General features: G+C 38.5%; 1 long non-coding RNA gene across 1 annotated transcript; it reads left to right on the top strand.

Moving 5' to 3' along the window:
• The first annotated feature begins 6314 nt into the window (after positions 1–6314).
• On the top strand, positions 6315–8333 carry LOC119903253. Its single transcript, XR_005444467.1, has 3 exons — positions 6315–6454; positions 6868–7057; positions 7195–8333. It is a non-coding gene; the product is annotated as an uncharacterized LOC119903253 (long non-coding RNA).
• The last annotated feature ends 3670 nt before the right edge of the window (positions 8334–12003 follow it).

The following is a 12003-nucleotide window of genomic DNA, read 5'->3' as shown; positions in this document are numbered from 1 at the left end:
GCAGCTGTTGGACACAATTCTTTCAAGAATCTTTGCAATAAAAGGCAGTTTTGAAATTTGGGGGAGGGAGGGATCTAAACCAGGTTTCTTTAAAAGTGGGTTCACGCAAGCCGTTTTAAAATAATCAGGGACACAACCAGTAGATAGGGAGCTGTTAAAAACAGAGATCAAATGGGGCCCAATACAATCCATTACTTTCAGTAAGTAGGTATTACATCAAGTGGGCTGGAGGACACTCTCATTTGTGATACTGTTTTTAAAAGCTCAGACAAGTCAATGGGATAAAACTGGTTAAAATTCTCTTGTTGCTGTTAAGGGGGACTTTTAAGTAAGAGGCCACGGGGGTAATAGAGGCTCTGATTGAACCACCTTATTGGTAAAATAAGATAAAAACAATTCACAGTCATCATTACTTCCAGCTGAGGCACAAGGAGGGGTTTACCAGCTGATCCACAGTCTTAAACAGAAACCTGGGATTGTGTTTATGTGTAGTAATGAGTTTAGAAAAATAGTGTGTTCTCGCATCCTTAACCATGTTATTGTAGTTAATTAATAAATCCTTCAGACTGAGGTAATGGACTTGGAGACTGGATTTTTTCCATCTGCGCTCTGCTTTCCTGCATTCCCTTTTTAGGCTGCGAATGCTGTCATTTATCCAGGGTGGCTTACTAGCTTTAGACGTAGGCCTAACCTTTAGAGGAGCAGTAATATTTAGTGACGACAAGCAGATATGATGAAGTGATCGACCAGATTGTTGGTGTTGGAATCAGACAGGTGTTGGCTTTGGCTCTGAAAGAATGTGCAAAACTTTGAAACACTTTGTTCATTAAAGATGCGAGAACACACGGAGCTTGGTGAGGCGGCATGAGTAACAGGCGAATCGCAGCTAAAAAAATACATCTGTGGTCAGATATGGTCATGTCCACCAATTCCACAGAGGAAATGCTGACACCCAGGGTAAAAAGTCCAGTGTATGACCACGGTTATGTTTGCCCTTTGACATGTTGTTTGAAGTTGAAAGAAGTGGCCATATTTAAAAAGTCAGTTGCATTAACATTGTTGGGGTCATCAACATGAATATTAAAATCACCACAAAGAACAATTCTGTCATAATTTAAAACGAGAGTAGATAAAAATTCAGGAAGTTCTGATAAAAATCCTCCAGGCGGTTTTGGGGGGCGATAAATTATAACAAATATGATAGGTTGCAGCCCTCCAAGTTTAAGAGTGAGAACTTCAAAGGAGTTCAATTCATCACAGTGTACTTGATGACATTTAAAATTTTTCCTATACACGCTCACTAACCCACCACCACGACCACTGACCCTCGGTTGACTAAAACAATCATATTGAGGCGGACACAGTTCAGCTAGCTGGCTATAGTCATTCATTTGCAACCAGGATTCAGTTAAAAACATAAAATCTAGATTTGCAGACAAGATTTTCATTTAAGATAAAAGTCTTACTTGAATGTGATCTCACATTGAACAGAGCCATTTTAAATGAGTTTGTTTTGGGTGCTGGAGTTGGTGCAGTTGTCCTAATCCTTATAAGATTACTATTATTTCTGTGTGGGATGTGCACGTTTCGGTTTACTGGTCTATGCGTGATGATGACAGGAATAGAAGTCTTTGGAACAGCGCTGGGAGCAGACAGCTTTATATGCGAGCAGGTGGAGACAGTTGTTTGTGGCAGTGAGGCAGAAATCTGTTCAGTGACCGGTGGTGTGTCCAGGTGTGCTGCATGAATAATAAATAAAACAATTTGTATAAGAGCAAGTAAAAACTTACTTTGGGCAAGTAGATTTCTGACCCACCTGCACACAAGCATCTGCATCATCAGAAGCATCAGTTCAGCGGTGTAGCATTTGAAGAATGTGATTCACCAGAAGTTAATGTCTCCCTCAAACAAAGCTTGGAAAAATATTAGGACAGCAGCTCGCACACAGAGAAACACAACAGAATCTAATCATATATCTAAATAAATAAACTAGCATTAATCTTTTCTAATATTCCTGACATCAAAGTAAAGAGTGAAGAATAAACGGCCCTATTAGATTTCAGAAAAATGCATGAAATGTTTTTGATTCTGGTATCTTATTTCCTCTACCTGCAACTCTCAGTGTGCAGCTCTGTGAGCGTCTCCCTTGCAGTCAGCCTTGGCAGATGCTGCAGCATTACAGCAGGTCAGTCACTGTGAGGCAGTCGCAAGCACTCAACAATCTTTACATCTTTTCATGATCACATAATTGCGAAATTATTATTAATTAATTTTACTGATAGTTTGATCGGGTAGACCTTCACAAAAGGGTCTTTACAACTTTTAAAATAAATAAAAAGGAAGGAACTTTGCGTTTGAAAACCCCCCTCTGCAGGTGTCTGCTGCAGAGTATCAAAACAAGCAATCCCTGCACCTATCTATCTATCTATCTATCTATCTATCTATCTATCTATCTATCTATCTATCTATCTATCTATCTAAAGAATCTATCTAAAGAAAGACAGAAAGTGGGCAGGGTCCTTACAAAGGCAGGACCTGCACTCCCTCTTTCCCACCCACATGCCTCCAGGCACATCTGGCTGAGATCTACACTCTGTGAGTGCAGTCTGCTAGTTGCTTTTGAATCACTGCAATGTCACATAACAAAGGTTTTCAGACAGCTGCACCGGAAAGACAGAAACATGAAAACATTGGTGAGGCCTCACAAATCAGGAGCATTATTGAACAACTTAGTTTGTCTGCCTCGAGAGGAAACCAGGAGATGGCAATGCCTAACTCGAGTCTCCCAGGAAAATCGGGAGGGTTGACAAGTAGGCCTATAGCCACACAGGAAAGACAGAAACCCCAAAAGATATGTGTCAACCGTGAGAACTCAAAAATCAGGAGCATTATTGAACAACTTGATAACTCAAATTTCCTGGCAAAGATGAAAACAAAATGGGAACAAAACACAAAACCAGAGGTGAATACTACTGCTATGAAAGATGAGCCTGAAAAACCAGCTTTGACTGCGTAAGTAATTTTACTTTCAACTAATTGATATAGACATAGTTCTTATTGTAGGTGGTTAGGTGATAAAAAGACTAATATGGGTTAGGGGTTAAGGTTAGCTATTGTTAGGGTTGGGGTTATGCTACTTTTAAGCAGTATTAATGGGAAATGCGGGGGTTGCCAACAGTGCTTACATGACATTGGATATTCAAACAAACAGCAGTATACAATACTCATACATGCTTTGATTCAATTACTGTTACATAAGTTTAGTGATGTAACTGAATGTCATGTCATGGTCTTAAACTGATTTAGACGTGTCTGAGTCTACAGCCACACTATTGGCTCTGTGAGGCTTTACATGGACATTGTGGTTCTTTGCTAACATAAGCTCAGAAGGACCATAACATACTGGTGTTTATCAGTTTTGACTAAATGACAAATAAAAAATATGACCTGATGGTATTAAATGAAAAGTCAATGGTAAATGATAAAGTTATGTCAATTCAGGGGAGCTGTCTTTACCAAATGTCATGGCTTAAATAAAATGAAATAGTGTATTATATACTGTATATTGTGTGAGTACAGATGATCACTGTTTCTCTTCTCATTTAGAAGAAATCTTAGTCTTGATTTGCCATCACCTTTTGGAAAGGTTGTGATTGAGAACCCTTCTGTATCTAAAGACGGTTTATGGATAATAACACTTCTCATTGTGGCAGTGGCCGTGTGTGTCTACGCTAGTAAGTGGCTCAACAATCTTTAAAAAAAAAAAGAAGGAAAGAATGCGCTATATTAAATTGTTAAAAATGTTAAAAATATTTAAACATGTTACACTTCCACAATATCTAGTTTAACTGTACTTTTTTGTTTAGTTTTTAATAGGAAATAACTGATACCTGACTGATGGTTCATTCCCCTGGAGTTGACGGCAAAAGCATCACTTGAAACATAAATCTGCAATCAAAACTATTATTTTCTTCTGATTTTGAAATTTTTTTGTTTTTATTCTTGGCAAAATTAACCAGTAATATGATGCTGGTGTTCACAGAGTAGGGCATCATGCCATTAGAACTAGTTAGTCAACATTGGCCTAAAGATGCCATTTAATGGAGGTGATTATTTTGATCTTAAATGAGTAAGAATGAAACTGTAGGAGTCATTGCATATCATTATTTTCTCTACCACTGTTAATGGACCACTTGTCTTGGTCATTGCTGTGTGTTTCATTTGTATTGGTGCCCCGCTGGTGGACCTTTAATTGTTTTATTCCTGATACTGTGTGAGCCAATAACTGCACTGTATAAAGACTTCAGTCCAAGAACACAACTGTTGAATGAAAGTTCACTGTTGGTTCCTGTGGTATCCAGGATTTCAGAGACCTTGCTTTACGTTCTCTCTTCTTCCGTTTTCCTTTCTCCTTTCCTATACTAACCTCGACATATGCTCACACACTACAAGGACATCTGTAATTGTATAATAATATGTAGTCTCTATTTTGGTAAAAGCAGAGAGAAAGTCTCCCCCATTTGAAGAATGAGACTTAACCGGTTTGGATGCATGTAATGTTGCATGTCAACCACGCAGTGCAAGCACACTCAGATACGGCCTTCAATAAGATTTTCACTTACAGATATTGGCTCACAGCAGCCTGGAAGTCCCTCTACTATGTGGGCAAACCTGAACATCAACATACTTCACAGCAACACAGAACTAATGCATGAAAACTGCAAGGAGTTGAAGAAGGAGAGACAGCACCTGGACGAGAGAGAGATGTGACCCACGTGACAGTTCAGTATAGTTTATTATAATGCAGCGCAATGTGAATAGAGACGTTTAGAGGAGACAAGCACATATAATACAGATCTATCTATCTGTCTGTCACTTTTAAGTGACTTCTGCAGTGTAGTTCACATCACTGATAAACCGCAGAACTGCAGAGTAACATTAGGAAAGTTTTTATATCACACGCACACTTCTGTCCATATTCACACTCCCGCTCTCTCTCTCTCTCTCTCTCTCTCTCTCTCTCTCTCTCTAAATTCTGGCATGTAAGTTAGGTCCCAATATTTTAGTCAAATCAAAAACACATTTTAGTTTTGTTGCCTAAATAAACTGAAATGTAAAGAAACATTGATTTTTGCATCACTAATTATAATCCAAAAAGACATTACATAATATTGTTCTGAAATGGGCCACCCATTTCTACATCGTGATTGGCTACTGCTATTTTTTACTTACAGTTTTTTCAGTCGCTTTGGTACATTTCTCAAATCATCCTGAACATTTGCAAAACAGTAAGTGTTTTTCTTGAAACAATTCATACACACAGCACTACACAGTGGATTACCTGCTAAAGCCCCTAACTTGCTCAAAGTACATAGTCTATCTCTCAAAAGTAAATATTTAGGTCAGTGAATTTGTCAGTGCCATCAGAATGACAAGTCCTTGTGTCATTGTTTACGAACAAGATAGTCAAAATGTTTAGTCATGTTATCAACGTAACACTGTAGTCTGTAAATATTTTCTGATGTACACTATGGCTAAGGTTTTTTTGGCAGTGATTGAAAATACACAAGGCTGTACTATCAATATGGCATATCAATTTCAACAATATAAAGTTATACATTGCAAGAATTACAGTTACGCCTTTAGTGTTTGTTCTGTAATTTGTTGACAGAGCATGTCATTGTGATGCAGAAAAAAAGAAGACAACACTGTTTTACAGCACTGCGTAGCACAACTGTAGAAATTACAAAATTAAAATTTAAACATGGGAAACACCCCTTTGAATGATGTTTCTGTCTGTCGGGTCACAGATTCTCATCCACATGACAACACATATCTTCATCAATTCAGGAGACATTTACAAAAAAAGTCTAATAGACATGTATAGAAAATGTGATTGACAGATTATCTATCTATCTATCTATCTATCTATCTATCCCTTGACTTTGACAACATGTTCAACCATTATACATGTAATGACTTATGCAATAAAACTTAAATGGGGGTCTGCCAATTCTACATAAAGTAGGCTGTAATAATTTGCAATCAACATGACATAAGCAATTGTTAATGTAGGAAACAGCTTACAATTGTACATATTGCTTTTATGATGTGCACAAGTGACAAGATTATGTGGAGGTTGAACAATTATTTTTGAGAATTTCATTTCTGAGCTGACAAATGTACTAAAACATCTGAGAAAAACTGTAAGTGGGTTAAAGGGTGTACAGCAAGTACCTCCTCCATCACTGTAAAAACAGGCTAATGGCAGACTTAGGATATTCAGTTATTGTTTTTGAATTGCTGGAATGTGCTGAACCACACCCCTTCAGGCAGCCAAACAGGAAGAGCTGAGAAAGTCAAAGCCAAAGGTAAACACCAAACTTCACATCTGAATGATACTGGCCCTGGAATACTATTGTTAGGAGAAATAACTGAGGATGGATTTGATTGCGTAAGTAATTTTACCTTCAAGGTGATATAGGGTTCTGTGTGTAGGTAAGTTGTTTTTTGAGCTGCATTAATGGTTGCGTTGCCATTAAAAATACAATAAAAAACAGTGCTTAAATTGGATATTCAAACAAAGTAACATTCTCATGAGGTTCAAGCTTTAAGAATTGTTAGAAAATATGCAGAAAATATGAGGCTGTGTGCAGCCTCACAGCCAGATATTGGCTCTGTGAGGCTGCACATGTACATTGATTAGTATGTGTCATATGTTTTGTGTGTACACTATAGTACAAATGAAAAGTATGACGATGGAGTTAAATAAAAGAAGATTACCCAAGTTATTACAATTCATCACGATACGAATAACATGAAATATTGTCATGTCTGAGATGCTGACTGTTTCTCTCTCCTTTTCAGAAAAGGGTTCTTTTTGTGTTTGGGGGGAATGATACTGAGGACTTTCAGTGGGAGTACATCCATTCTTGCTTTATTAAATACTGCAGTGCTGGTGGGAATAGGCACGGTAGTGTACACTCATTTCAAGAATAAAAAATCAGGTATCAAAGATCAATCACCATGTATCATGGATCAAGGCTCAAGAATCAAGGTGATTTATTTATCGTTATACAACAGCTTTGTCTATGAAATTAATAAGCTGCACTATATTTTAATGTCAAGTTCAAATATCAAAGCATGTTCCACTTCCACAATATCAGTTTCAAGAATCAATAATTATTTTTTTAGGGGGAAAAAGAAAAGCGTGACCGACGAGAGTGACTGAAAAGTTCATTCCTTTGGAGTTAAAGCATCTGTGGAATCATAACTATGCAATACATCTACAATCCTTACTGTCGGCTGCATTTAAAACATTTTGAAGACATCATTGAAACTATGGTAGCCTACTGAGACAGTGTAAATGCAAACAGGAGTTGGTGCTCACAGATGACACCTCAGGCTGACAGACAACATTCCTGGAGGTGTGTAAACAGGATACCTCTAAACCTTTGAGTTTGTCAGAGCCTGTTTAATGGTCTTCTTTACCATTTTGGCAGGGCACACTTTGATATGTGATATCATGTATATACATTCTTGACTCTACCATCAGGTTGTAGATATAGATCCCTGGCATAGAAACAGGCTCACTATAGCAGGAGCTTTATCCCCTCTGCAATAGCACTATTTAACAAAAGTATAAGTATAAGCTAAGTAAAAAGTATATTTGGTTTATTGTCAATTTGTGTATGAAATGTACTGATACACAGTATGTTGTTAGGTATGTTCATGTGAGGTAATGTAGGTATAGATGGTGGAAACAAATTTCATGAAAAGGAAAATAATGAATCTAATCTAATCTAATATCACTTGTCTAGTGTCTCTGCCTAAATGTGAAACAGGAAGGAAGTATTCTTTTTTGCCTGGTTCATTATAGAGAAACTCTATCCATGTCATAAACATCTGCCCCCAAATGATCTAAGAGTTTGGAATTTTGTACAAATTTTATTATATAATTTGCACGGTTTGTATTACCCATTTTTCAAGTTTTCTATATGACTTGTATAACATCCACTGAAGCACATGACAGAGTCTGGTAATCTGTTTTATTGTTGGGGAGAACAGGTGTGCCTATAGCTGCAAGGTAACCACCAGACAGGAGACTATGTCTAGTTTCAGTTACTGTTAGTTAAGAAGAAGGTCTCGTGGTTGTGCCGATATCTAAAGCTCAAGCATATTGTAACGGCTGAACTTCAGTTCAATTTAATGTGTGGTGAAAGCCCAAACATTGCTGTAAATGTATCATTCTTTGTCATATACATAGCTGTGTCCTTTAGCCTGGAGCACTTGCTTTGCGTTTCTCATTTTAATAAATAACAAAGGCAACTGTTTGTTTTAATGTTTTTTTATTTGTTAATTTTTCTCTAAGAAAATACACAATTTTCCACCACAGTCTAAGCAAATAGTTTCATTTCAAGAATATAAATCCTTAAGGGGCTACATTGGTCTGAATCTTTTACAGTCACATCGACCCTCATCCTTCAAAAATAAAGGGAATGATGGCCTGTGATAAAGAAGGTGTCAGTTTTCCTTCTCTTAAAGTTCCTGCGAGCATCTGCATTATCAGGTGCATAAGTTCAGCCATGTAGCATTTCAAGAACTCTGCTGTAAAGCCATCCAGGTGATTTAAAGGAAGGTAATGCCTTTATTAGATTGGATAACTCTGCCTCATCAAGAAGAGGTAATGGCTTCATCAGTTGGGGAACATGCTGATGAAAAAAAATTATGCAAAACCCCTTGAATGTATCTTTAATATCATTCAGGATGGTCACAAGCATTCCCTCCTCTACTGAACAAGACTGCTTCTGCTTAATAGATCGTTTCCCAACCTTAACCTTATCAGATTCAAAGTAAGTTTGTCTCGCCAGAAACAAGAGAAAGTCCACCTTTTTGGAGCATAAACAGTTATACTCACTATAACTCCCTCAAGTTAGAAGTAGAATGATATGCCATTGTATATGTGAGGAAATTATTATCTCAGTGAGATCTCTTTCAGATGTTTTCAATAAATTACACATTGAGGACATCTTGTGTTTATCTTTTCTGTTGTTGTCGTCATTTCCCAGGAACAACATAGCTTTTACATTTGGAGATATCGCAACACAACACATCTTAGACAAATGCTACCTGTGTCATTTGCTTTTAGAAAAGTTGTTGAGTGAATATAAATTATTTAATTAAAAACAGAAATGAATGTAACTGGATTCCCAAATGATAGGGCAAGTATTCCAAGGTTTCCACACTCTCAGAGGGGCACAGGAAATGAAACGTTTTAAGTTTAATGTTGTGGAACGTGGAATGTGGAACTGCTGGGCAATTTGAAATTCCATGAAGAAACACCCATTACTGGAAGCAGTAATGGCATGTGTAAGAATACTCACACATGCCATTGGGAGGTTGGCAAGGGCCCATTGCCTGGGCATTTCCTCCTTCAAAGTGCCTCAGCTTGATCTCCAGCTTCTTCATCTGGGTCTCCACCAGCAGAGCCACCAGGGACTTGATCTTCCTCTCTTCTACATGCAGCCAAGTGCTGCAAGTACGTAAGGCAAAGATGGAGGAAGTTAGAATAAAAGAGACACCATAAATGAGTAAGGAACTGGGTGCTAAGTGCATGTGACAGTTAAGAAGGAAGAAAATAATGGAGGTAAGATAAAAAGAAGGTAAACACTGAGAAAGAGAAAAAGATAAGGAGGTGAGAGGAGGGTAGATTAGATTGGGTGTGACAGAGCGTGGCAAAGAGAGACATGGAGAGACTAAATGGATGAAAACTACCAACTTATCAATGATCATTGATGATGATGATGATTTTCTGTTTAGGTGAAATATATTCATTTTCTTTAATGCCAAGAGTTGATGACAAGATTGGTACTACTCTCATGTCCACCCAGTACAGGTTACATCCAGCAGTGGGTTAGCTTAATTCTGCACAATAACTGGAAACGGGGAAGCTTAGCTCTGTCCAAAGATAACAAAATCCACTTACTACCACCTCTATAACATTCTAATTAACACATCCCATCTTTTTGTTTAATTTCTGATTAATTTACCCTATTATTTATAAAGATTAAACACAACAATTAAATTTAGTCTTATTATTTGAAGAATACTAATAAAACATTTTGTTTAGGGGCAAGAAAAAACTTACTTTGAGCAAGTACATTTCTGACCCACTTACGCACAAGCATCTGCTTCATCAGAAGCATCAGTTCAGCAGTGTAAATATGAAGAATGTGATTCACCAGAAGTTAAAGTCTCCCTCAGACAAAGCTTGGAAAAATTAGGCCTATTACTTTTTATATGCTGGAGCACTGAGCCTGGAGCGGACAGCAGACTGCACAGAGAAACACAACAGAACGAGCCCCCTTTCATTGTAATGATCAGTTTAATCGCACATGTACCTGCACACACAGGTTGTTGTGTGTGTGTGATGTTGATTTTTTGTCCCGCCTCAGGTCATCGCTTTTGCCTTGGGTAAATCTGTCTGACACTGTGTCCAGTGATCATTTTTTGGATTTGGGTCTCACCTGCTTGCCAGCTCTCATCCTCGCCCAAACGCCCCAAAGACCGCACACCCAAACACAAGAAAAGCAATCTAGTGTATGCGGTCCAATGCAGTGAGGAATGCACAGACCTGTATATTGGGGAGACTAAACAACCACTACACAAACGCATGGCTCAACACAGAAGGGCCAACTCCTCAGGTCAAGACTCTGCTGTCGTTTGAGGACCACCAGGTGCACATTTTAGACAGAGAAGATGGATGGTTTGAAAGAGGTGTCAAGGAAGCCATCTGCACCAGGGTCGAGAAGCCGTCATTGAACAGGGGAGGGGGGTCTACGCCACCACTTATCCCAGGAAACTCAACAAACGTAACCTATTGGCCTCAGGTGAAGATACCAACGATGGTCGTTCAGTCTTGGCCACAGGTAGTCTTAACGAATGTAACGACTGTCGTCACAGCAACAAGGAACACTAACGAACCAGCGGTATCGATGACCCGGGCCAACGATCCCACTGAGGTTAAATAGCTGAGTTTCCCTGCCAGTCAGTCAGAACTAAAGAAGTCCTTTGGATAAGGGACGAAACGTCTTCCAGTAGCTTCAAACCAAGTCCAGTTGCCCTTCATTTTAACCTTTGTTGGATTTGTCTAGAAGGTGTTCATCGATGTGTCCTGCCCTGAACACTTCCATGTGCCAATATTCAGTTATAGTGATAGTGCCACCTACAGGCAACACGAAGTAAGCCATGTGTGACAATGATCATTTGATTTACATGACTTTTTTTCATTGTGTTCCAGATTTTATGTACTGGTATACAACATATAGTTAGCAGGTGTTCTCTAGAGCCACCTTGAGGACACAGGAAGTGACGTGTATTAAAGCCTGCCAACCCAGACGCCGGTGTTTGTTCCTCTACCTTCCTCCCAGCTCTGCTGCATTGCTGCTCTGCTTTGTTTTGTTTTCACACAGACAACATGCACTGTATCAAACATTGCACACAGGCATCTCCCTACACTACTGATTCTGATTTCCACGCCAAATCTTTACTCTTTTTGTTGACTGCTTTAATAAATTTGATTATGCTTAAGTTACACTAGCATCTTCATTCCTTGTTGCGGCCTTAGAGCTGGGTCATAACCCAGTGATAAGTAAAAAGTAACTTATTACAGTTCCTGAGTAACTTGCCCAACACTGGTCACTATTAAGAGATATTCAAGTCTAACTAAAAAAAAACAGAACTGCATTGTAATATTAGGCTTCATGATCAAACAATTGATGCTTCTGTCCATATTCGCACCCATCTCTCTAAATATATAGATGTATCTGTCTCTGAGTTTGCATCACACTTATCAATGTTTTTAGCCATATGGTCTAAGTCATTTACTTCAAAGGTGGGTGGATTATTAAATTCTTGTAGCCTATGTAATTCTGGGTCCTTACAAAGGCGGGACCTGCACTCCCTCTTTCCCACCCACATGCCTCCAGGCACATCTGGCTGAGA

The sequence above is a fragment of the Micropterus salmoides genome, unplaced genomic scaffold, assembly GCF_014851395.1.
Source record: "Micropterus salmoides isolate LMB-PRFRI ecotype aquatic unplaced genomic scaffold, ASM1485139v1 Ms_hic_scaffold_1416, whole genome shotgun sequence".
Classification (NCBI taxonomy): Eukaryota; Metazoa; Chordata; class Actinopteri; order Centrarchiformes; family Centrarchidae; genus Micropterus; species Micropterus salmoides.
Note: the sequence above shows the minus strand (reverse complement) of the source record. Positions and strands in the feature narration are given on the sequence as shown.